Source organism: Ovis canadensis, chromosome 2 (genome assembly GCF_042477335.2).
Source record: "Ovis canadensis isolate MfBH-ARS-UI-01 breed Bighorn chromosome 2, ARS-UI_OviCan_v2, whole genome shotgun sequence".
Classification (NCBI taxonomy): Eukaryota; Metazoa; Chordata; class Mammalia; order Artiodactyla; family Bovidae; genus Ovis; species Ovis canadensis.
Window position 1 is genome coordinate 244,970,025 of NC_091246.1, and position 23,016 is coordinate 244,993,040.

At 59.3% G+C, this 23,016-nt stretch overlaps 1 protein-coding gene across 4 annotated transcripts in view; it reads left to right on the plus strand.

The window, feature by feature from the left end:
• The first annotated feature begins 4,975 nt into the window (after positions 1–4,975).
• The window catches only part of AHDC1 (AT-hook DNA binding motif containing 1), a 65,005-nt gene continuing 46,964 nt past the window's right edge, over positions 4,976–23,016 (plus strand). For 3 of the 4 annotated variants that reach the window (XR_011254752.1, XM_069578906.1, XM_069578902.1), the window contains exons 1-2: positions 5,015–5,446; positions 5,691–5,788. The gene's annotated coding sequence lies outside the window, so the exon portion shown is untranslated. The other variant, XM_069578903.1, reaches the window with a different exon arrangement.

Here is a 23,016-nt window from a genome sequence, read left to right on the forward strand (position 1 = left end):
TCAAAGTCTCCCTCCCACTCCCAGAGATGCACACCCCCACCCACCCACCCACCCCTGGATGGTCTTGCAGTGATGTCTGTACTCTCTCTAGTGGCCATTCTGGGCACTACATCCAACGCTGCAGGAAACTTTCTGGGATAGAAGAAACCTTCGGAACCATCCTGAGGATGGGAGAGACAGTCATTCAGTACAGTTCATGCTCTCAGAAAGCTCACAATTTACTGGTGGTGAGCGTGAAGGGCACAGGCAAAGCAGATGCTGGAGATCAGGAGAGGGTCCTAACGCAACTGGGAGGGGGACATCTTCTCACAGGAGGTGTTACCGGAGACTTGGAAAAGGAATCAGTTTGCTTGATAAAAGCAAGAGAGGGCCATCCAGACCTGATAGAATTAAGTAGCTCAGAGGCAGGAAATGGGACTGTGAAGAGAGTTAAAATTAAGTAGCTGTGATTGGAGTGAAAATTTGGAGGGGGATCTGTGGCTAAAAATGAAGATGGCGAGGTCGGCAGGGGTTGTCTGCTGTGTACTCAAGCTAGGATTCCAAACCTTGGGTCACAGGAAGTCACTGAAGAGTTCTGAGCAGGGGAGTAAGAGAGTCAGATTCACTTTCCGAAAGGAACCCGCTGGTGACCCACACGGAGGAAGGCCAGGCAGGGAAGAGGCGGGAGAACACCCTTCTTGGACACAAAGAATCACACCAGGTCACAGTCATAGGACACAGAGCTCTGGGCAAGCCTGTGAACCAGACGTATCAGCACAGATGACGACACCTACAGACTCAGCAGTGGGACCCCAGGCTGAGCACCCGGACAAACACACACGTAATGACATACACGCAAACCCAGAACTCAGGACCTCGAACCAGAAGGAAGCTGAGGACACAGTTTCACTCCCAGACACAGGCTGACAGTGAGAACCGAGCACACTGATGGACACAGGAATTTACCCGCATGTACTGTGTGGCTGTCAAGGGCTCTACCCGGCCCCACCCCACCCCCACCCCTGGTCCCTCACCACCTCCGGCAGGAACAAAGCTGACCTTTGCCCCCTGGCCTCTGGCCTCTCCTCCCACACCCCCTGCCCAGAGGGAGGAGCTGTTTGAAGTCTGGGCTGCAGCTGGGGTTTCCTGTTGCCCGGAGGAATGTGGGAGGACTTTCAGGGAGGGGTGAGTGCGGGGAGGCCAGCACAGGAGGAGGGATAATGGGGACTTGGGGGCCTTGATTCCCACTGTACCACAGTGAAGGAGAGCTTCCTGCCTCCATGGTCTCTGGGGCCCCAGCTCTGAGCTGTTCCCATCCAGAGGAGGGGAAAACCAAGGTTGTAATGGCTGCAGTCCAACGGGCCTCTTGTTCCCAGATCTGTAGCTCAGTGGTTCAGGACAGGCCCTCCACCTCTTTGGGCATCAGTTTCTCCTTCTGGGGACTAGATTGAATTCCTCTGAAACAATCCAGACCTTTCCTGGGGGTAGCTCCAAGAATGAGGCCAGCCCCAGAACTTCTGTAATCAGGGAGGGCAGTGCCCATTCCTACCCAAGGCTCACTTCACTCTGCCCTTTCCAGGAGCTCCAGGGACGTGGCTCCAGGCTGCTGTGACCTCTCAGTTACTGTTATTATTATTATTATATGGCTCAATAATCCCTCAGCATGCCTGTGCCAGTTTTTCAAACTGCTTTCATATCCATGTGTTCAGTAAATCTTCTCAACAGCCTTGCCTGTAATACAGAGAAGGGGTTACTCTTAGTTTTACACATGTGGAAATGGAGACTCGAAGAGTTAAGGACACGCAAGCAAAAGCAGAATCAGAACCAGGTCTGGAGAATTCCCTGGCTGTCCAGTGGTTAGAACTCCACCCTTCCAAGGCAGAGGGTCCAGGTTCAATCTTTGGGAAGGGAACCAAGATCCTGCAAACTGCTCAGCACAGCTGAAAAATAAAAAGAACCAGGTCTGCCTGCTTCCTATTCCACATGCCCTCCAAACCCTTAGGCCCCACAACTTTTAGCCCCTCTGGACTCTCACTTCTATTTCCTAGGTCTAGCTACATAACACCTTCTGCTTACATTGAGACAAAAGCTGTTGCAGTGAGCTGAACCTAGAAAGGGAAGATTTAGGTTCTTCCTCTCCTTCAAGTCTGCTCTCTCTGGGAGTTTACAGCTACCCTGCCCAGCCTGTGGCTACTTCAGATGCTGTTTTTAAAGACCAGGTAGCCCCCAGTCCATCCTAAAGGAAATCAGCCCTGGATATTCATTGAAAAGACTTATGCTGAAGCTGAAACTCCAATACTTTGGCCACCTGACGCAAAGAACTGACTCATTTGAAAAGACCCTGATGTTGGGAAAGATTGAAGGCAGGAGAAGGGGACGACAGAGGATGAGATGGTTGGATGGCATCACCGACTCAATAGACATGAGTTTGAGTAAACTCTGGGAGTAGGTGATGGACAGGGAAGCCTGGTGTGCTGCAGTCCTTGGGGTTGCACAGAGTCGGACACCGCTGAGCGACTGAACTGAGACCCCTTCAGACTAGGCTGGTAAACAGATATAGCAGTTGGACACTAGGTGGCAGCAGCCACCCACAAGAAGACTTTGCTTGAGTTTGGGGAGGACTCCCCCACCAACCCTCTCCAAAATACAATTTAAAGAGGTTCCAAGAGAAAGACCAGTCCCCAGATGACTGGGAAACCCTGTAGTGCTTGCTTTCCAGCAATGCCCAACACCTTGGGGGCTAAGAGCACTCAACCTCCCTGGGAAGGGGGCTGCTCAAGCAGCCTGAGGTGGGAGGGATGTGCATGGACAACCCTACCTAACTTCTATTCCCCTCTCACTTACAGAGCCATGGGCCCTACTAATCTTGGCCCCTGTACCTCATCACCTAATCTCTCCTCTCCCGTGTCTTTCCCAAACTCCTCTTCATCCCACTCCACCTTGGGCTCCCTATCTCCCAGAAGCCATCCTGAATTGCCCCCCAGTTCCTGCCTCAAACTTGATTCAGCTTAGATGGGGTCTTTATGCCCTGGGGCAGAGCCTGATAGGTAAGGATGTTGTGAGGGTGTGAAAGAAAGGGGAACCTGGGCCTTTCCTAGCCTTCCCAATGCTAAAGTCTCACCGGTGGGGGACCAGCTGGGGCAAGATGCCAAAGCCTCATCTATTTGTGTAACTTTAGGTCAGGCTGGGGAGCTGCAAAGGGCCCCTAACAACTTTAACCATTGCTTTCTTTCGTTAATATCTGATCTTACAATGGTTCCCATTCAACTGATAAATCTTTGAACCCAGGGCTTGCCTGTAAGGAGAAGCTACTCCCAAATGGGTGCCTCTGCGGCTGGTCAGCAGCCCGGATGATGCCAGATCAATAGATGGAACTATTTAGAGCCCTAGACCTCTTCCATGGCTGTGGTGCCCCCACTCCCTGCAAAGGGCCAACAGAGTGTCCCCCAGATCCCCCCAACTTTTTTGTCTTAGAGGAGGGGCTTGCAGGTGGTGACAGGGAGCTGCTGTTAGCAAAACGACACCACCTGCCTTTTGTCACACGCTGGCCATCACCTCGTATCACCCTGCAGGGCCAAAGGAAGAGTCCGAAACGGGTGGGCCAAGGACAAAGGCACTGCTGAAGGGACTTCAGACACAGAGCAAGACAGAAAAAGCCAGCAGACATTGGGCAAAGGAATATCAGACACATAGATGAAGTGGGACTAGCACAGGACCAGTCGGGGCTGGTGCTGGTAGACGCCGGGGACAGGACAGCCACCATGCATTATTCATCTCCGTGTCCCCTGTGAGCCCTGCACACCTCAGTTAACATTTGTCGAATTTAAGTGCCAAGGGAGGACACACAGACGCTGGGAGAGAAGGTCAGATGGAGAGCTTGGAAGTCGCAGCTCCCTGCTTGAGCCAGAGGTTAAGCAGTGAGCTTTGGAATGGAACAGACCCTGGTCCAGCCGGGCTCTACCAACTTCTTCAGTAGGGGTCATGGGCCTCAGTGCCCTCATCTCTAAAATGGAAATGATAACAAAATCATTCTACCAGGTCTTTGCAGGACTCAAGAGCCCTGCGGTGTTCAGAAAGTGGCAGCAGCAGCAGTTCTCCTTCTTGCACTGTCCAAAGACCTCTCCTTGGTAACCAGGCCCTGGCAGTGCACATTCCCATCTGTGGGGATAGGCCAGGCAGGGGGCCGGAGCTAGGGGCTGGATAACAGATGTGACCTGCAGAGGAGGTAGGTGAAAGTGCTGAGTCCAGCCCCCTGGGCCCAGCAGGAGCTCTGAACTGTTGAATCTGAATGCTGCTTCCTGACACCAGGAAGAAGCTCAGTCGAATTCAGGAAGGCAAGGCTGTGTGTGTGTGTGTGTGTCTGACAGAGAGAGAGATCTGTGGAGAATCCAGGACTTCATGCTCTTGTCTTCCTCGGACTTCTAGAAAAACTAGTCTTTGGTGGAGGTGGCTAAACCCAGAGCTCAGAACTTGAGATTGGGGGTCCCTGAAAGGAGGAGGAGGTGCGGGCGGGCTTTGAGTTTTCTGGAGCAGCCCTCTCTCCATCAACCCTTGCGCTTTACTCAATAGGTAACCTTCTCATGAAGGGAGAACGCCTCCAGATTCAGGGAGCCGACCGTCTCCTCTTACCGCTTCCTCTCTCATTTAATTGGGACGCCCCCAGAAAGTCTCAAGCCCTTTTAGCTAGTCCCTCGATTCCCCCATTCTACTCTTTCCATTCTCAGACCACGCCCCTTCACTCCCACCCGCAACCTCCGCTCCGGCCAAAGCCCCCCGCAGCGGGACGAGGAAGGTGGGGAACGTTGGTGATCCTTGGGGAAGAACGCAATCCCCCTTCGGTAAAAGAGGAAGCGCGCGAGGGTCGGGCGCTGGGTGCCCCCTGCGGGCTCCCGGCCGCGCCGTCGGAGCTGCCGGCGCCGCCCCGCCCGCTCCGCGCGCGGAGCGGCCGAGGCGGGGACTACAAGTCCCGGCGAGCCGCGCGCGCGCTCCCCCCTGGGGTTCCGGATGGTGAGCGGCGAAGGTAAGGCGAGCTCGCAGAGGCAGCGGCGGCGGCGGCGGAGACGGAGAGAGGCAGGCAGGCAGGCAGGCAGGGCGAGGGCGAGAGACGGCGAGGGGAGGGAGCGAGCGAGGCAGACCAGACAGACAGACAGGCGGGCGGGCGGGCAACGGGAGCCACCCGCCAGGCTGCGCTCAGCCCCGCTCGCCGCGGAGAGAGCAGAAGGCAGGAGGAGGGAGGGGAGGAGGGGGAGGGAGGGAGAGAGGGAATCCAGCTACCACCACCCAAAGCCAGCGTCTGCTTTCTGTCCTCATTTCCTTTTCCCACCCAGCTCTGAGAGCAGAGAAAGGCAGAGGGAGCGAGAGATTGAGACAGTCAGAGGGACAGACAGACAGCCAGAAGAGAGCGGGAGGGAGGAGGGCGGAGGAGGAGGAGCAGGAGGAGGACTACGCGGGGCGCGTTCCCTCCCAGGTTTGCAATTGGGGGGGGTGGGGGTGGGGGTGTCCAGGGCTGTGAGAGTGTGTGCGCGGTGGTGGCGGTGGGGGGAGCAAGGGGGCGCAGAGAGAGAACGAAGGAGTGATCGAGGTGGGGGGCGCCGCGGGAGCTGGGGGGCCGGGTCCAGCGGAGTTAGCGGCGGAGAATGTGAGCCGAGGCGCGAGCCATGCTGTCAGCAACGGCGGGCGGCTCAAGGCTCCTCCACGACTCCTCTCCCCAGCTGCCGGGCGCCCGCGTCGCTGCCGCCGCCGGAAAACAGACGCCCCCCGAAGCCCCTCGCCTGGCTCGGACCCACGGAGCCGGCAGCCCAGCACTCCGGTGAGTGGCGCCTCCTCCCCGGCCCTAGACCCCCGCTGGGGACCGGCCGGCCGGGCTCTTTTGTGCAGCGCACCGGGGGGGCCCCGCGCCCCCTCCGCGCGCCCCGGTCCGGTCCGCCGGACCCCGTGGCTGCGGTGCCCGCGGTGCGATCGGTCTTTGTTTCCACCGGGGCCCGCGGCTCGGCTGGGCTCGGCTCGAAGCCTGGCAGGCAGCGCCGGGAAGGGGGAGGGGGAGGTGGACGAGAAGGGGGGGCGGGGAGGGGGGGTTCTCGGGTTTCCTGGCCGCCCCGCGGCTCCCCCGGCTCGGGGGCGAGGTGCGCGCCCAGCGCTGCCGCGCGCCCCCTCCTCCTTCCCCCTCCCTCCGTCTTTGGATTTAAAACTGCAATTTGCTCTCCAGCTTGCTGAGAATGTAGGGGGGGGGGTGAAGGGGGGGACCGTGGGAGCGGAGAACAAGGCTGGATTTTAGGAACGGCGCTGGGAAAGGGGGAGACTGCGGAGGGGAGAAGCCCCTCCCCTCCAACCCCCAAATCCCAAGGTTCCGCTTGTGCTCTGGGAGTTGAGGGGCGGGGACCTAATGACCCGGAGGGGGTGTGGGGCGGAGGAGGGATTTGGGGGCGGCCGGGGCCGGAGGGGTTGGGCCGCGTGCCCGGTTACCTGGCGAACAAAGTCGGCTCACTTTTGCATAAATAAATAAATAATCGCCCATCAATGCGTTTCCTCTGAGGCTCTGATTGAATCGGGGGCCCCCTCTTCCCCAGGGCTTGGGGTGCTGAGTGACAGCTGTCAGCCCCCTGGGCCAGTCGCTGGGGGGTGAATCGCTGAATCCCTCCGCTTTCTGGCTCCGGGCGCATTCCCCTGCTGGGTCTTGGTCCCCGGGCAGAGCCAGAGGGGCAGGGGGCTGGCTCCGAGTCTAGGAAATAACCTTGTTTCCTGTTCTACAGGAAAAGGGACGGCAACCCAGAGAGTTTGGGGGCTGGGGATGAAGACTGATGGGAGCCGGAGGGGTTCCCCAGCAGCCTGACCCCCCAGCCTCCTGCCAGGCGCAGGGGCCGGCCGAGGGAGGAAGGATGTGGGCCTTGCTGGCCCGAGGCGGGAGCTGGGGCTGTCCCCGAGGCGGGCAGCGGGCACCGAGCAGGAGGAGGGAGACGGAGAGCAGCGGGGGCGGGAATTCTCTACCGCAGACCCTGGGGGCCGGGGCCAGATGTGGAAGGGTGGGGAGTCCCCCCTCCCTGCTAGCTTGGGGGCCCCGGGGGCTGGGCTGTGAGGGGCTGAGCCTAGTGCCCTGGGTTCTGCACCAAGTGCCTGACTGGCAGGGCCAGCTGAATTTGGGCCCAGGCGTCACCCTGGGAGGCAGGGCCAGCCTGCACCAGCCTGGTCCCTGAGCACAAGGAGGGACCCTTGGGGGGCCTATGCCTGTCTGGCTGGGCAGGCGTTTCCCGCCGGACCAGTTGGTGTCAGGCGGGACTTGGCCCCAGCTCCCTGGGCAGAGCTCAGGGTGTGAGGACAAGCTTTGCCTCTGGGTCAGGGTGGCCACATTTTGTCCGCCGCTGCTGCTGCTGCTGCCGCCGCCGCCGCCGCCGCCGCCGCCGCCGCCGCCGGCGGGGCGGGGGCATGTGCCCGGGCCTGGGCAGAGTCCTGCCAGGAGCATTTGGGGTGTTTCTATTGTTGGCTTGTTCCTGTTCCGTGTGGCCCAGTGTGTGTAGCTGTGTGAGCTGGGGCTGTAAGTGAAAGATTACCAGTCAGTCCACACCCCCAACCCACACCCCCACCCCCACCCCACCGCCTGCCTATTGGGGGCAGGCTGGGTTGTGGTGGTGAGCTGTGGGGGACCCCCCTAGGTGGCATGTGCCTGCAGCTTGCCATCTCTCTCCTTTGAACAGATGTATATTTATTTTTATAGTAATGGAAAATCAAACTGGATAGTAAGTTGAATTCTTTTTTTTTTCTCTTCTGCTGTGTCAATAGTTGGAATAACCCCCAGAGACGAATGAACTTCTTGCCCCAAAGCTCCTACCCTCCAGAGGTTGCAGAGATCAGTGAGGGCATGAGTTTTTGGGGGCCAGTGGGCACCAGTTCAAATTGGTGATTCTTGTCCCTCTCTGTCTGGGATTGGGGCAGGTGCCCAGGTGGGCAGGCATTGCCCCCTCCCCAGGCATCCCCCCCCCACCCCACTCCCCCTAATCTGTTCTTTCGGCCACCTCCTTGGTCAGCGCCTAAGCTGTGCCCAAGCCCTCGGGACGTTCTCCTGGTGGGCTCTCTCCCCCTTCCTGGGCTCCTGGCCCACGTGCTGATATTTATTTTCTGTAGTAAAATCCATTTTTAATGCCGTTACTTTTGAAATAATATAGAGAGAAACAAATGTGATGTGTTTAAGTTGCCCTCTGTGAGTTTTTAATGTGATCTATGGCTGAGGTAGTGATGGAAGGAGCTGTTGGGCTTGGAGGAATTTGGTGTCATAAAGAAAAAGAGCTTGCTGTTTATTATGTTTGCTGGGCTGGGGGGTCTGGAACAGGGTCGTGGGGGCCCGGAGCCCCAGCACCCCCAGGTGCCGTGATGGACAGCAGTGCTTCTCAGTTTGGAGGTGTGTGGTTTCCAAGACTGTTGCCTTGCTCTCCAGCCTTCGATGGGGCCTTTGGTGAGGGGGCTTGGGAGCTGGGGGATTTGTTCCCCCCTCCACATTCCACCTGGTTAGATTTTGGCTGGGAGGCTTCTGGAACCCCCTGCTGAGCTAAGTGGAGGTGTGTTGTAGAGAGGATGGATTTGGACTCTCAAGGAGATTAAGAGATGGGATCTTGACCTGCTTGGTGTGCCTGTGCTGGAGGCTTGAGGGGCAGGACCCTTTTTCAAGGGGGGGGGGGTGGGATTTGCTGCTACGGACCCTGGCAGAGCCCCCAAGGGACATTGCTAGTTTTCAGGTCAGCCTGGAGCATTGGCTGGAGCCAGTGCCTCCTGTCGCTTCTGTTCCTCATTGGACAGGGGCTTCCTCCAGGCAAACCTGATCCCCTCCACTTCCCCTCTTCTCTCTGCCCCACCCCAGGTCAACTTTTTTTTTTTTTGGTTTGTGGAATACAGAGCTCTGTGTCTCATGCCAGCCACCCAAGACCACAGGGTGCCCTGCCTTCTTCGTACCAGATGCCCAGGCGCTTCTGGTCTGATTCGTGAGGTCAAGCAGACTCGGTATTATGGGATGGAGCCCAGCTCAGTTGCTGGGTCCCCTGGGTCTCTTGGGACGGAGCCGGAGAGGGGGAAGCCAGGATGGGGTGGAGCTGGGAACTGAAGGAGGCGGGAAAGCAAGGGCAACATTGTTGCTAATGTCAGCAGATGGGCCCCCCAGGGAGAGAGCTGGGGTAGGGGGAGGTGGGGAGGAAAGAGACCCAGACAGTCACGCGAGGTGGAGAGAGGGAAAGATGATGATAGGGGGAAGCGCGGAGAGGGGGAGCAGAGAAAACAGTCAGGAGGAGCCAGGATCAAACCCCAGGAGACGGGGCGTCCAGGGTACCTAGAAGGCCTAGGCGTGTGCCACTCCCCATCTCAAAGCCCGAAATGAGCGGGCACTTGAGAGCCTCTCGCCCAAGATCAAATGCTGCTAGGATTGTGTTTGGAGGCGAGACAAGCAAATGTCTCAGGGAAGAGGGAGGAGGACAGACAGGTGGGAGGGGGAGAAGGGAGGACTCCCACAGGAGGAGGGAGAATGGGAAGACCGGGGGATTCCAAGGGTCACTAGACTGAGGCTGCTGCCCCACAGGGCAGGGTCTCCCCCACTGCTTTGCCCAGATGTCTGCGGCTGGAGCCTGGCTCTTTTTTGGACCTGGGGGCGGGGCCGGAGGCAGGTACAGCGCCCCACAGATTGTGGGCGCTCTGCACCAGGAGGCATTAGGATTTTAAAAGCGGGGAGCATCAGGAACATTAGAGGCACCAGGGTCCCATGCAACTGCATCCCCCACCCCTTGTTTGACGGGAGGAAACCCAGTCTAGAGAGCATCCCCCAGCCCCTGCTTGCCAGGGGTCAGAGGCGGCAGAGCCAGATCTGGGACCTAGGCTCTTTCCCTCTACCTCTCTGTAGTTAGAGAGTTGGAACAGCTGCAGGGGGGCCTCCTGGGTGCGCGGGGGTGGGGGCCAGAGCCTGGGGAGAGGAGCAGGCGGGCACCCTTGTGGCCAGGGCCCCCCCAGGGGAGGGGGAGGCGCCGCTGCCTGCCGGGAGGGAGAGAGAGAGGGAGGGGAGAGAGGAGGGAAACAGTGAGTCAGGCTTCCAAGAGCTGAGGATGAGAGAGCCAGAGCTGGGAGGGAGAGGGCAGGGAGGGCTGCTCCGAAGCGAGGAGAGGGAGGGGGCCCAGCCAGGGGCAAGGAGAGCTCTGGAGGGAGGGAGCCAGCCCCTGGCCCCGGCCCAGCGGCAGGGCTGCGCAGGGCTGTGCGCCCTGCGGAGGGTGCAGCCAACATGGACTCTGCCCACGGCGGGTCAGGAAGGAGCCAGGTCCTGCCCCTGCAGGTCCCTCTTGGCATCTGTGGCCCCACCCCAGGGTCTCAGGAGCTCCTGACTGTGTCGTCCCCTTCCCTTCCTCAGTTTGCCCATCTAGCATGAGATCCGGAGGGAGCTCTTCTCAGAGAGGGAGTAGGGGCAACAGAGCCTCCTGAGAGGGGTCTGAGGGCTACCTCCTGCAGCTGCTGGCTCCCTGCCTAGAGACCCTGTTGGAGGCCGCTGCCAGTCGGGGTAGGGGGCAAGTCTCTGGGGTTGGGTTCCTATTCAGCCCTCTTGAGTCGGGGTAGGGGGCAAGTCTCTGGGGTTGGGTTCCTATTCAGCCCTCTTGAGTCGCTGGGCCACAGAGTGGGGGCATTGGGCTGTGAGTGCTGGGGGGGCAGTGTGTGTATATGTGGGTGTGAGGCGCTGGGCTGGCTGTGGTAGGTGGACGGCCTGTGGTCTCTCAGGATGGCCAGTGCCTCGACAGGGCAATGATCTCTACGTGTCCAGAACCAGCCTCCATTTGGGGAAGGGGGGAGACATTCGAGTGACTTCCACCCACCCACCCCCAACTCTGCCTGCCGTATCCCTGTGGGTCAGAGGCTCTGGGGCAGCAGGGAGGTGGGAATGGTCCCTGCAGAGCTGATGAGAACTGCATGTGCAGCCCCTCGTGTCGTGTCTGGAGCTGGGACCAGGACTGGAGGGGTCCCCAGGGACTCCCTGGAAGGGAGCCCCCCTCCCACCCAGCTGATAGGAAGCTGCGGCTCCAGCCGCTCCTTTAGCCAAGGCCTGGCATCCCCCAACCCTTCCCTCCTGTATCCCCTAGTGTCTCTTGCATGGGTGAGGGGATGAGGAAGGTGGGCATAGAAGCTTCCTCTCCTCCAGGACCTGGCGTTGGGGGGGAAATGGTGAAATGAGGGCAAAGTGAGGCCCCCTGCCTCCTGTATACACACACACACACACACACACACAGACACACAGACACACAGACACACACACACACTCTCTCTCTCTCTCTCTCTCAGCTGCAAGAGGCCCTGCTTTCTCTCCTCTCTGCTCTGGGGTCCTTGGCTTGGGAGCCCAGGGGAGGGACCGCTTCTGCAGCTGGCTGGCCCCGAACTCCCAGCTCAGCCCAGCTGCTCCTGAAGCTTCCAGAAGCTGCAGCTCTGCACCCCCCTCCTCACCCTCTGAGCCAGGAGAGGCCTTTGCTGACCTGGGGGAGGGTGCCTTGGTGAGCGAGCGGGTACCCTCCAAAGGACTTGCACAGACAACCAGACAGATGGGTGGCGGAGCAGATGGACACAGACACCCACGCACAGGCAGGCAGAGAGAGACGGACAGATGGACCAGGACAGGGAGACGGACAGACAGAGGTGCTGGCAGAGAGAGGAGTCAGAAGCATGGAAGGGTCTGGGGAGAGAGAAACAGACAAGAGACTTGGAGACGGAGATCCAAGGAAGGAGACAAGGTGACTGAGATGGGAGAAGGAGAGATACGGGGAGAGAGTGAGAGGCAGGAAGAGATAAAGAGAGAGGGGGAAACCCAGACTGAGAGAAAGAGAGGCTGGAGGCTGCAAACCACAAACAAGGATTTGATGAGAATCTGGAAGGTGTTTTCTCCTGCTTCCCTCCCCAAACCCCCAGGCCAGCCAAGTCTCCATTCCTTCCACCCCCAGCTCAGTTTCCAGCTGCTAAAGAGGTCAGGAAGGGAGAGAGAGGAAGAGAGAAAGAAACACACACACACACACACACACTCGCCAGATCCCAGAGACCCTCCCTGTTGATCTCTTTGTGGGGGCAGGGAGTCTCAGAGGGCACCTCTCCTGGCCCTGACCCCTGTTCACAGATGTACATACCTCTTGTCTCAGGAAATATTCCAGAATCCTCCCCACTCACTGGGTGTGTGTCTTTTCATATAGTGCACCCCCCGCCCCATACTCATACCTGTCCACACAGGCCTGGCCTCACACACACTCACAAACACACGTTTTGTGGCTCTCGCACTCCTCTTGAATCTCACAGACAGAACCCGGTGGACTTGTCCCTGGGCTTTTTACCCACATGGGCAGTGACACCCAGGACTCATCGTGGGTTCTCAGGACCTGTTCCTACCCCCATACACAGTCACACTCACACAACAGCAGCAGTCATCCCACAGCAGAGAGAGGATACTTTCTGGAGGGGAAGATCAGGGTTCCCAGGGAGCCATGGTGTTGTGGGTGCAGGGGAGGGGGTTTACCCCCTACTCTGACTTGGCTGAGTGGAGTGGAGCCCCTCTGAGCTGGTGGGAGCCCTCCTGGGAAGTGACAAGGCCTGTCCTGAACACTGATCAGCTGGCTGGTGTGAAAGAGCTGAGAGTTGGTAAGAATGTGTGTGCATGCGTGTGTGCACATGTGTGAACCTGGGCACATACATGCAGGTGTAAGGGATGGCGCGTGTCTGTTACGGTGTGTATGAGAGACTGAATGCATGTGAGAGTGAGATGGGCTATGGGTGTGACAGGGAGATCCGAGGAGTGTGGCGTGTGGGTGTGATCGCTGCTTGTCAGGTATATATGTGTGTAGGCATGTATATGTGACAGGTGTGTGTGGTCGTACCTGGCTTTGCAGTGTGGGGTGGGTGTGATGGGCACGCGTATGCAAGGACCGGGACCCTGGGGTGCAGGTACACGTGTGCCAGGGTGCACTGTTCTGCAGGTGTGAAGGTGAGGGGGCTGTGTGTACGGGAGTGTAGGCAGGGTGCATGTGTGAGGGGTAGCTGCCTGTGTGAACCTGTGAGTATGGAGCCTGGCTTGGAGGGAGGGCTGTTTTCCAAGGCAAGGCTGCCGCCATGAACACATGCGAAGAAGGGGCTCCAAGGCGCAGTCAGGCGCTGACCCACACAGACGCCCAAGGACAGACAGACCCTCCCCTGCTCTCCCTCCTGGCGTCGGTGGTTTTCAGAGGAGCCTCCATGAAGGCTGTTTTCTCTGCAGAACCCCAGCCCCCAGCCTGTGTCTCTTCAAACACAGTGATGCCCTCCAGGCAGCTTTGTGGAGGCTCCTGCCTCGACCATCTGAAGGCAGATGGGTGGGCTGGGATCCGCTGCTGCCCGCCCCCCACCCCGGGGAGCGAGGAGGCGGCTCTGCTCCTCCGGCCTGGCCGGGCACAGGCTGAGACAGATGGACAGCTGGTCTCAACACCCCCACACGGGGGTCTGAGGGCGGGCAGGCACCCCCCTGCCCCAGCAGAGGAGTTCCAGCAGCAGGCAGCCCCCAGGTGGGTCCCTGAGCAAAGGCCAGGACTCTGCCCTTCATCTCCTCAGAGGGGTATCCCACTTCACCCTGCAGCCCCCCCACCTGTCGGGGCAGCCGGATGGGCCCCAACTGCAGCCCCTCACACCTCCTGAGTATACAGCTACTTCCCCACTCACAGCGGCAACACCCCAAACACACAGCCCAGCTTCTCCACAAACACACAACCGCTCCACATTCCAACACCTTCCTCATATCTGCTGCCCTGTGCATTCTCAGCCTCAACACACCACCACCACACGCCTACCCCCCCCACACACATAGTCACAGCTCTAGTACTGAAAACCCAGATTTTTATGAACCCCAACATATCCCCAAACACCCCAACACACACACACATGGCTTCTACCACATCCTGAAACATATCAACTCCCCTCTCTAACCCCAGCACCTCCCCAGATAAACCCAGGGCCCTACTCCAGCCCTAATACCTCCCACACACCCAGACTCTCAGAGCCCCAATACCTAACAAGATAACCACGGACTCTCCCTACAGCCCTGACGTTTCCCCCAGCTGGAGCCCAGCATGTCCATAGACACCCCAGTACACCTCCCTACACCTTTCCGAACTCACAGCTCCCACTCCTCACACAGACACAGACACAAACACGCACACTGCCTCATGCAGGCTGCCGCAACAACCACTCAAACGGCAACGCCTCCTGTGGCCACGCCATTCACCCCAGACACACAAATATGGCTTCAGTTCTACTGTATGTTTAAACAGGCAGTGTCCCCCCAGCTTCTCATACCTTCCTGGGCATGCATGTGCAACACACACAACCCAGGTCCACAACATCTCAAACAAGCGGTCCTCTGTAAATCCCCAACAAGCTCCAGCTCCAGCACCTTGCTCTGCCATCCAAGGGTCCAGGGACAGCCTCCAGCTCTCTCCAAAGACCAGTCCTGCACTCGTACACACACACACACAGACACACACACACACACACAGACACACACACACACACAGCTCCGTCACAGCCCTGCACCCATTCACCCCTCAGAGCAGCTCTACCCTGCACCGCCTGCACCCCCACACCCCCACCTCAGCCTGCAGGCCTTGCTCCCACTGGCGCACATTCCAGCACAGCTTCCCTTGTTCTTCCCAACTCCCCCCTCCCCCCCCCACCCCCTGCCCACCAAACCCTCTCTGGATAGCCTCAGCCTTGCACACACATGCACGCACACGCACGCACACACACACACACACACTGGCCCACTCTTCTGTGCTGTCTCTCTTTCTCTGCTGCCCGGTCCTCCCCCACTTCCCAGTGCCTCCTCTGCCTGGGGAGGCATCTCCACCCCGCCTCATTGCCCCAGGCCTTTCATTCCTGGACAGTGAGGCTGTACATCTGGTTCAAAGCTGCCCCACCCAAGACCCTGTGCTCTGGGCACCCTGGCCTGGGCTTTGGGGGTTTGAGGCCTCTTTGGGGGCTCTTGGCACCTGGTCATCCTGGTCTCTCAGCCAAGAACTCTGAGTACCCAGCCCTGCCCTGACTCTGGCATGTATGGTGGTGGTGGGGGGCGGGGCTGGGCAGGGGGATTTACCCCCAGCCTGCACTTTGTCAGGTGCTTGCCAAATCCCCCTCCTCCCTGGCTCACCTGAAGGGGGACATCAGGCCTGGGACTTCAGGGAAAAAGATGGGGAAGGTGCTGGCTTAACCTGATACCTCCTCCCCAAACACCACCCCCCCCAACCAGATCCGGGCTTGGGGCTCGGTCTCCCTGGGAGTCAGTTCCGACAGTGAAGGTTACTTTACTAGATGCATGATTTTAAACGGAATCTCCACCATCTGTTCCACCCCCTAATTACAGATGCACAGAATCCGCCTCAGAGGGCAGCGTGAGGGAAGTGATTTAGAGGCTGAGCTGCTTCTGCCTGCATTAGGGCTGAGGAGATTGGGGTGGGGGGGTTCTGGGTATTGCTCACAGCCCCCCAACCCCACCTCTTCCCCAGGGGCCCCTCGTGCCTCCTCTCTTGCTGGGGGAAGGCTCCTGGCAAGGTGCTCTGACCCTGTAGACCTAAAAGAGGAAGCAACTGCAGTGCCGAGGGAGGGGTCCCTGAGACATCGCCCGCGTCCCAGGCCCCAAGTCTTGGGATGCAGGCTCCATTAGAGCCTTAAAAAATTCAGTGGATCGATCTCCTGCCTGCCTCTTAAGCCCTGGGGAGACACAGGCACTGGCCTGGCCCAGCTGTCTGCCCACCCCAGGGGTAGCAAGGAATTGGTGAGGTAGGGAGGGGGCGGTTAGAACAGAGGTGGGGACATTGGGGTTTTTGGCAGCAGAGGACGAGAGCAGGCACGTCAAAACCCACCAGGTGTGTTTGCGCATATGTTCCTGCCCTGGCGCCACTGGCAGGCCCGACCCCAGCTTGAGCCGCGCCCTACGGGGCTGGAGGGGCACCAGGGGCCAGAGGGGATGGGCCAGGGCCTGGGTCTCAGGGGCTCCGAGGGGACACAGGGCTACACCCCAAGGATGGGTCCAGGGACCTGGGCCTCCAGCAGTCTCGGCGGTGGTGGCCGCGGGCACACTGCAGTAGGAGCTGGAGCCTTCACCGTGGGGAGAAAGGGAGCAAGGCCGGGCTGGAGGAATTTTAAAGATTGCTGCAGGCAGGAGGGTCTCAGGAACCCTGTGGAGCAGGCAGTCATGCAGAAGTAATCCTATCGCCGCCTGCCTGGAGGAGAGGATGGGGGCAGGGAGGGAAAGAACGGGCTGATGCCCCCTTCCCACCTCAGCCCCTGCCCCGGCCAGTGGTGGAGGGAGCCTGGGATCCCAGGGCGCCCCTCTCCTGGGGGAGGCACCACCCTTCCCTTCCGCTGCGGCCTGTGCCCCCTGGAGGGGCAGCACTGCAGCTGTTGCTGGGCCTGGAGCGCTGGGTTTTATAAATAAAGCAGCTTGGAGGTGGGGGCCAACTCAGCACCCCCCCCCATCACCTTGGGTCACCCCATGGGGGCATCGGCTCCAGCTGGCGGTCCTCTCCCTTGCAGCTTGCTCCTCTTCTTTGGCTGTGTGAGCTTGGGCCAGAGGTCTAGCCTCTCTGGACTGGACCAGGGGCAAAGGCATGTGGAAGAACCTAGAATCCCCTGTCCTCTTGTACCCCGCCCACCTCCCCTCCAGGCTTCACAGGTTGACTGGCCACTGGCTCAGCACATCCAGGCTGGGAAGGAGTGACTGGCCATACAGGAACCTCCCCCGTCCCCAGCCCCTCCATTTTGCAGATGGAGTAACCGAGTCCAGGGAGGGCAGGATGGCCAAGGCCAGCCAGCTGATGAGTGCCTCCTTCCTGCCCCGTTCTGCTGTCACTCAAGACTCTTCTCAGCCTCAGCTCAGCTAAGAGCAGGGCCTGGGGGGGGGCGGTGGTGTGTGGGGTGGGGGATGTTTGGGAAAGTGGTTGCGGCTGAGAGGTTGCCATGGCGATGCTGCAGGATGCCGAGCTGAAGTGGGGGTCCTACAGGGTCTCTGGGGCCCCCAGCTCCACACCCCTGTGGTCTTCTCCTCCCCATCTCCTGTCCCCCCACCCAGATGCCTGTCAGGCAGCTCCAGTGACAGGCGGGGCGGGTGACAGGTGGTGCAGGTGATGGGCTGGGTGGGTGACGAGCTGGGTGGGTGACAGGTGGTGCGGGTGCGAGGCAGGCAGGTGACAAGCTGGGTGGTGACGGGCCCTGCTGATGACAGGCAGGGGGTGTGGTTGGCGGGGATGCTGCCTCCTGGCTGGTGGCCTGTTGCTGCCCCCCACCCGCACGCGTGTGCACATGCACAGACTCTGGGCTCAGAGCTTGGGGCTAAGATACTAATGAGGCTTATTACGTGTGGAGGGGCAGGTGCCCAGGCTCACTAATGAGAGGCCTTTAACGAATCAGGGAGACAGCTGGGGGGCTTCGAGGAATTTGGCTGGCCCTCCTGGGCCGGAGGATGAGCCAGGTCGGGACCCCTCCTTCTCTTCCCCACTGGCCACTTGGCCTTGCGTTAATACTACCCACAGTCAGGATAGCTACCATTGTCGAAGCGTTTGCTACACTGGCTGAGCCCATTACGTGCATCTTTTCTCATTTCAACTCAATAGCCCATAGGAGGGAGGCACTATTGCCCATTTTACAGATGAGGGATCTGAGGCTGAGAAGGCAAGGGACTTCACACAGCAAGTGTTTGCTGCAGCTGGCATTTTAATCTAGGTCTTTCTGACCCCGGAGCACATGCTCTTAACCATCCCACCAATAAAGCTCAGGTCTTGGTGCAGACCCCAAGCCTCTCTCAGGGCCTCAGTTTCACTCTTCTGGAAAACAGACGCATGGTTGAGTGGGGGGAATCACCAGGCTCTTCAGCTCTGAGTTGGGTGCCTTCAGGGACTCCTCCAGGTAACCATGAGGCCTCACCCCATCTGGCCCAGATTCTCGGTGACAGCCCTGGACTAGAGAGAGGTCAAGTCTTAGCACTGAGGAGCGGAGCTAAAGGGGGGACACCTGGGATCTGAACCACTTCCTGCGTCATGTGGTGGGGAGGCTGAGGTCTGGAGAGGACCAGCAACTGCCCAAGGCCACACACCCTGTGAACTATAGGGCCCCCCGCTGGATCCCAGGTCTCCTGGCCTGTTGGAAGGGCGGGGCTGGGTGTGGTGCCAGGGCTGGGAGGTCACCTCCTCCTGGGCCCCACCCTCCAGCCTAACTTCTTCCCTGGAAGTTGTGAGCCCTTACCTCCTAGAAGGGTACAGGGGGCTGTTGGCTGCTTCTTTAGGGCCTTGCCCCATCCCCATCAATCTGGGCCCTGCATGTCAGTTGAGCCCCCTCCTTTTGGGACCTGTTGGGGTGGAAACTCCCTGGCAACAGCTGATGGATGGTTTAGGGCCTTGACATTGGCCTGGGGCCATAGCATGACCTTGGAGGGACCAGGCTAGGGCTGGGGGGCTTGGAGGGGAATTTAAGGGAGAAGAATTAGGCTCATAAATCTTGGAGCGTCTCGGTTCTCTTCTCCTCGACCTTAATCTCTTACCAAACCTGCTCTCCGGCTGCTCGTCCAAGGCTGGGGGTTGAGGGAGTCCACCTGGCTCATTCATTCCCTTCTGCCTCCAACAGATGCTTCCCCCATCCTGCAAATGCATCCCCTATGGGGAAGAATGAGCTGCCACCACTGTTGTTGGGCAGAATTAAGAACGTGTGTGTCTTAGACTCCTGGATGTGGTCTCTGCTTCATGATGACAGGCAGCGCAGAAGGCTCCACTGCCTCAGTTTCCCAAGCCTTGGGTCTGAAACCTTCGCCTAGTGCTTGACTGCTCAGTGAGGAAGGGATGCTAAGATCAAGCAGGACGTCACAGCTGCGGGACACATAGCCCTGTCCTTAGGAGCCCCAATGAGGTCAGCAGCATAGTCCTGGCCTTGGGAGCCCTCAGACCCCAGAGGTGAGGTCTTCAACCCAGGCTGGCCGTGTGCAGAGGCTCAGGCAGGGAGTGGATGGTGCTGGGTGGCTGGTCCGCAAAGGCCCTCTGAAGCAAAGGCTACAGCTGGGGAGACGCCAGGAGAAGGGTGGCGTTGTGCCTGGGGGGCCGGGGAGCCGTCGCTGATGGTTGGGGTTGGAGCCCGGAAGGGTCTGGCTTTCCCATAGGTATGGACAGCTATAGCCTCAAGTTCTGGGGCCCTCCTAGCTCCCCAGGGAACCCGCTGCTGCCTGGCCCTAGGGACCCAGGCGTCCTGGCGGGTGAGGGCGGGTCTCCAGCAGGCGCCCTGCCAAGCCCCGCAGCCTGCTCACCAGGAATCTTGTTGCTGAGAGATGGAAAATCCCGGCCGGGCCTGCAGCTCATCCCTCCCCTCCGGGAGGAGGAGGGGCCCAGAGATTCCTTCCTGCACCCCCCCCCTTCCATCTGGGGCAGGGCCCTCCTCAGCAGTGGGTGGGGCTGGGGGGGCCCAGGACAGGCCTCTAAGGCTCCATCACATGTCCTGGAGCCTAGCCCAGCCCGCAGTGGGCACCAGGGCACTCTGGAGGCAGAATGGGCCTGGCGTGGCAGAGGAGAGGTGGGGGTGGGGTTCTGAGGCCACAAGGGGGTCTGGATGGGGGCCTAAGCCTGGCCCTGGCCCCACGGGCTCCCCCAGGGCGGAGGGTGAAGAGTTGGTTCTCTCCTTGGACAGGAAGACGAATGATCCCATTATGGGAGCGTGATTTTATTCCACGTGTCACGGAGTCTGAGATTAACTTGCTCACCAGTCTGTGACAAACCCCTCACACCCTCACATCCACCACACGCATCCACACACAGAGGCACACACACAGATCCTTGGTCTCACAAACACACATCCCACAGGCACACAGGAGCATTTCCACACTACCACGCGTGGCGAGAGTCTCACGAACGGAAACACAAGCACACACTCACACTGCAGTACCCCGCGGTCTAGACCCACAGCCTCAAAAGCACAACAGTTCTCTCACTCACACCAAGGCCACCCATCAGAGACGCAAACAGGCGGTCCAGGGCATGCTGGCAGCCCTCCTGAGACATGCACAGCTCAAGGACACACAGCGCTCCACGGACACAGATACACCTAGACGCACACACCACCCCAGAGACAGTCCTGTGGGCAGGCCTAGACCAACAGCCACATACACCGAGACAAAGGCCCAGATACAGACAGAGACAAAGACAGACAGCGACACACAGCCAGCAGCACGCACACAAGCACAGGCGTGCACACCCAGACACAGACAAAGACAAATACATGCCCAGAGGTTTAGCTGTGGACACATGTGAGGCGCACACACATGGCTGGGCCTCCTGCTCGACCTGCCTGCCTGGGGACGTGGTCAGCTGGCGCCTGTGGCTCGGGGGAGAACTCTGAGGAATCTTCTGCTCAGTCAGAGCCCCCCCGCCCACCCTGGGCCCAGGGCCAGCCCCCACCTCTGGCGCCAGGCCCGTGGCCGAGGCCGTGGCAGCCACACCCTCAGCAGAGCCTGACGTCCCTTACCTCATTGTGCACGCTCTCAGGCGCACCGTCTCCTCTGCACACGCTCACACGCCCTCCACGCCCACACGCTGACAGTTCCTCACTCACACCCCCTCAGGTGTCCCCCATCCTGGTTGTCTTCCCCAGTCACTGCCCCCCACCCCCGCAGGCACGCACAGCCCCCAGCACCACAGCCTTCATGGCCCACACCCTCGCCCCTCACACAGACCCCCATCACAAGGATAACACACGGGCTCTCCTTCCCAAACCCACGAGCCACGTCCGTGCGCCCCTGCACAACCTTCCTCGCCGCTGCTCACAGGCTGATTCACAAATGCAGCGCGCACACACACACACTCCCCCGCACACATCCCCACCACTTTCTCACATGCATGCGTGCACACACACACACATACTTTCAGAGCCTCCCTCACACCATCACTTTCCTTCCTCTGTCTCTCACAAACACTCCCTCTGCCAAGAGGGTGGCTCTGCCGCAGAGCAGCCCCTGAAGTGTTTGTCACTGCTCTCCATCACGTCCTCCCTGGCCTCAGGCTCTTCGCTTCTACCTCCAGACCCGCATACTGGGGCCTTGCGCTCTTCGGTCATTTCTCTGTTTAGTCAACAGTAATACACGGAGTGTCCATTTAACTCATTCAGTATATGAATGAATTGATGGAGCACTGATCGGGGGTTCAGCTTTGGGGCTACTGTGGAGATGGGCTTCCCTGGTGGCTCAGCGATCAAGAATCTGCTGGCAGTGCAGGAGACGCGGGTTAGATCCCTGGGTCGGGAAGATCCCCTTGGAGGAGGGCAGGGCAACCCACTCCAGTATTCTTGCCTGGAGAATCCCATGGACTGAGGAGCCTAGCGGGCTGCAGTCCATAGGGTCGCAAAGAGTCAGACACGACTGAGCGGCTTGAGCACACACACGCACACACTGTGGGGACAGAGGTCCTTCCCTCGTCGAGCTCTCGGTTTTGTGGCCAATTTGTTGGCTGCTTGTCTCATCTGACTCGATTGTTAAGGTAACCCTTGATCTTCGATGTTGAGACATGAGTAGGGATTCACAGGAGGAGAAACGGGGCGGGTGTTCTAGGCAGAGGGAACAGCATATGCCAGACCTACCAGTGAATCAGGGTATGGTAGGCTGGAAACCAAGGTGATGTTCAGAGACTGGAGGAACTGCTGCCAAGAGGGCAGGAGCCAGATGTCACAGAGCTCAGAGGCCATGCTCAAGGGTTTGGATTTTGTCCAGTGGCCCCACGGAGTCATGGGAAGTCTTCAGTGACAGGACACGGTGCGGAGATGACAGTGGTCTGACCTAGAGGAGGTGAGTGGGAAGGAAAAGAGACTCATCTAGGAGCAAGGCCCCATGGTAGGGGTCGAGCTTCAGAGCTGTGATCTCGGGGAAGTCACCCAGCCTCTGTGCCCTGGGTCCATCATGGGAGGATGGGACAGGACGGGGGCTGGGCTTGTAGTAGATGCTCAATAAACGATACTTAGCAGGAGGACATGGCAGAGCGTCAGATGAAGAGGAGACTGCACATGTACTGAGTGCTGAGTACCGTGCCAAGTGCTGGGGCCCAGAGGCGCAGTGGCCTGCGGCTTCAAGAAGCTCACACGCCACAACCATAGCTCACGTGGACAGCAGAGAGTGGGGAGTGGGGTGGGGTTGGAGCACCTTGGAAGGTTAAGGGAGAAGGAGGGCTCTGGGGGCTCCTGGAGGAGTTGGCACTGAGCCGGACCCTAAAGAGGCTGGGTTGAACTTGGGCAGGCAGAGGTGGGAGAAGGAGCTTCAGCGAGGAGGAGCCATGTGAACCACAGCTCAAGGGCAAGGAGTCTAACCCAGCTGTTGTGTGGGACACAGGAAAGGGGGGTCGTGGGATGGGATTATGGAGGCGAGACCGTGGTGGCCAGGCTAAGAGGGAGGTCAGCACAGGACTGAGCTGCACTCTAGAAATGCCATGTTTTGGCGGTGACGTGGAATGTGTCCATTAGAGACTCAGCTCCAGGCTCTGCCAGGAAGCCATGGGGTGACGGAGAACAGATGCCTTGCCCTCTCTGACCTCGGTTTCCCCATCTGTGTGATGAAGTGTTTAGTCTTGTTTAGGAGGGAGTTCCAGTATCGTGTCCTGGGATTGGTCCAGCCGGCTTTGCTGGACATGGGATTCTGGGCCTCAGCAGTGCTTCCTTCCTGAGCATTCTCTGCCAAAGAAAGGAGCAAAATGAGGGGTTCCCCAGAGGAGATTCTGGGCACTCCAAATGAGGGGCCAGGAGTCCCGCACAGGAGGGAGAAGTCTCTACCAGGACCCACCTCCAGTCCCAGAGGGAGCCCGGAAGAGAAAGCCAAGGTCCCTCTTCCCTCCTGCCCTGACCCGTATGGCGGCAGATGTGGGCCATGTGCCCAGGAGGGCACAGTGCCCAGTCCCTGGCCCAGAGGGCATCAGGACCCTTCTTGCCCACTGACAGAGGAGCAGGGCTTGGGTTCAGGAATGTGGCCCAGGGCTTAGAGTCCCTTGAGATTCAGGAGCCAGGAGGCCAATCTCAGGG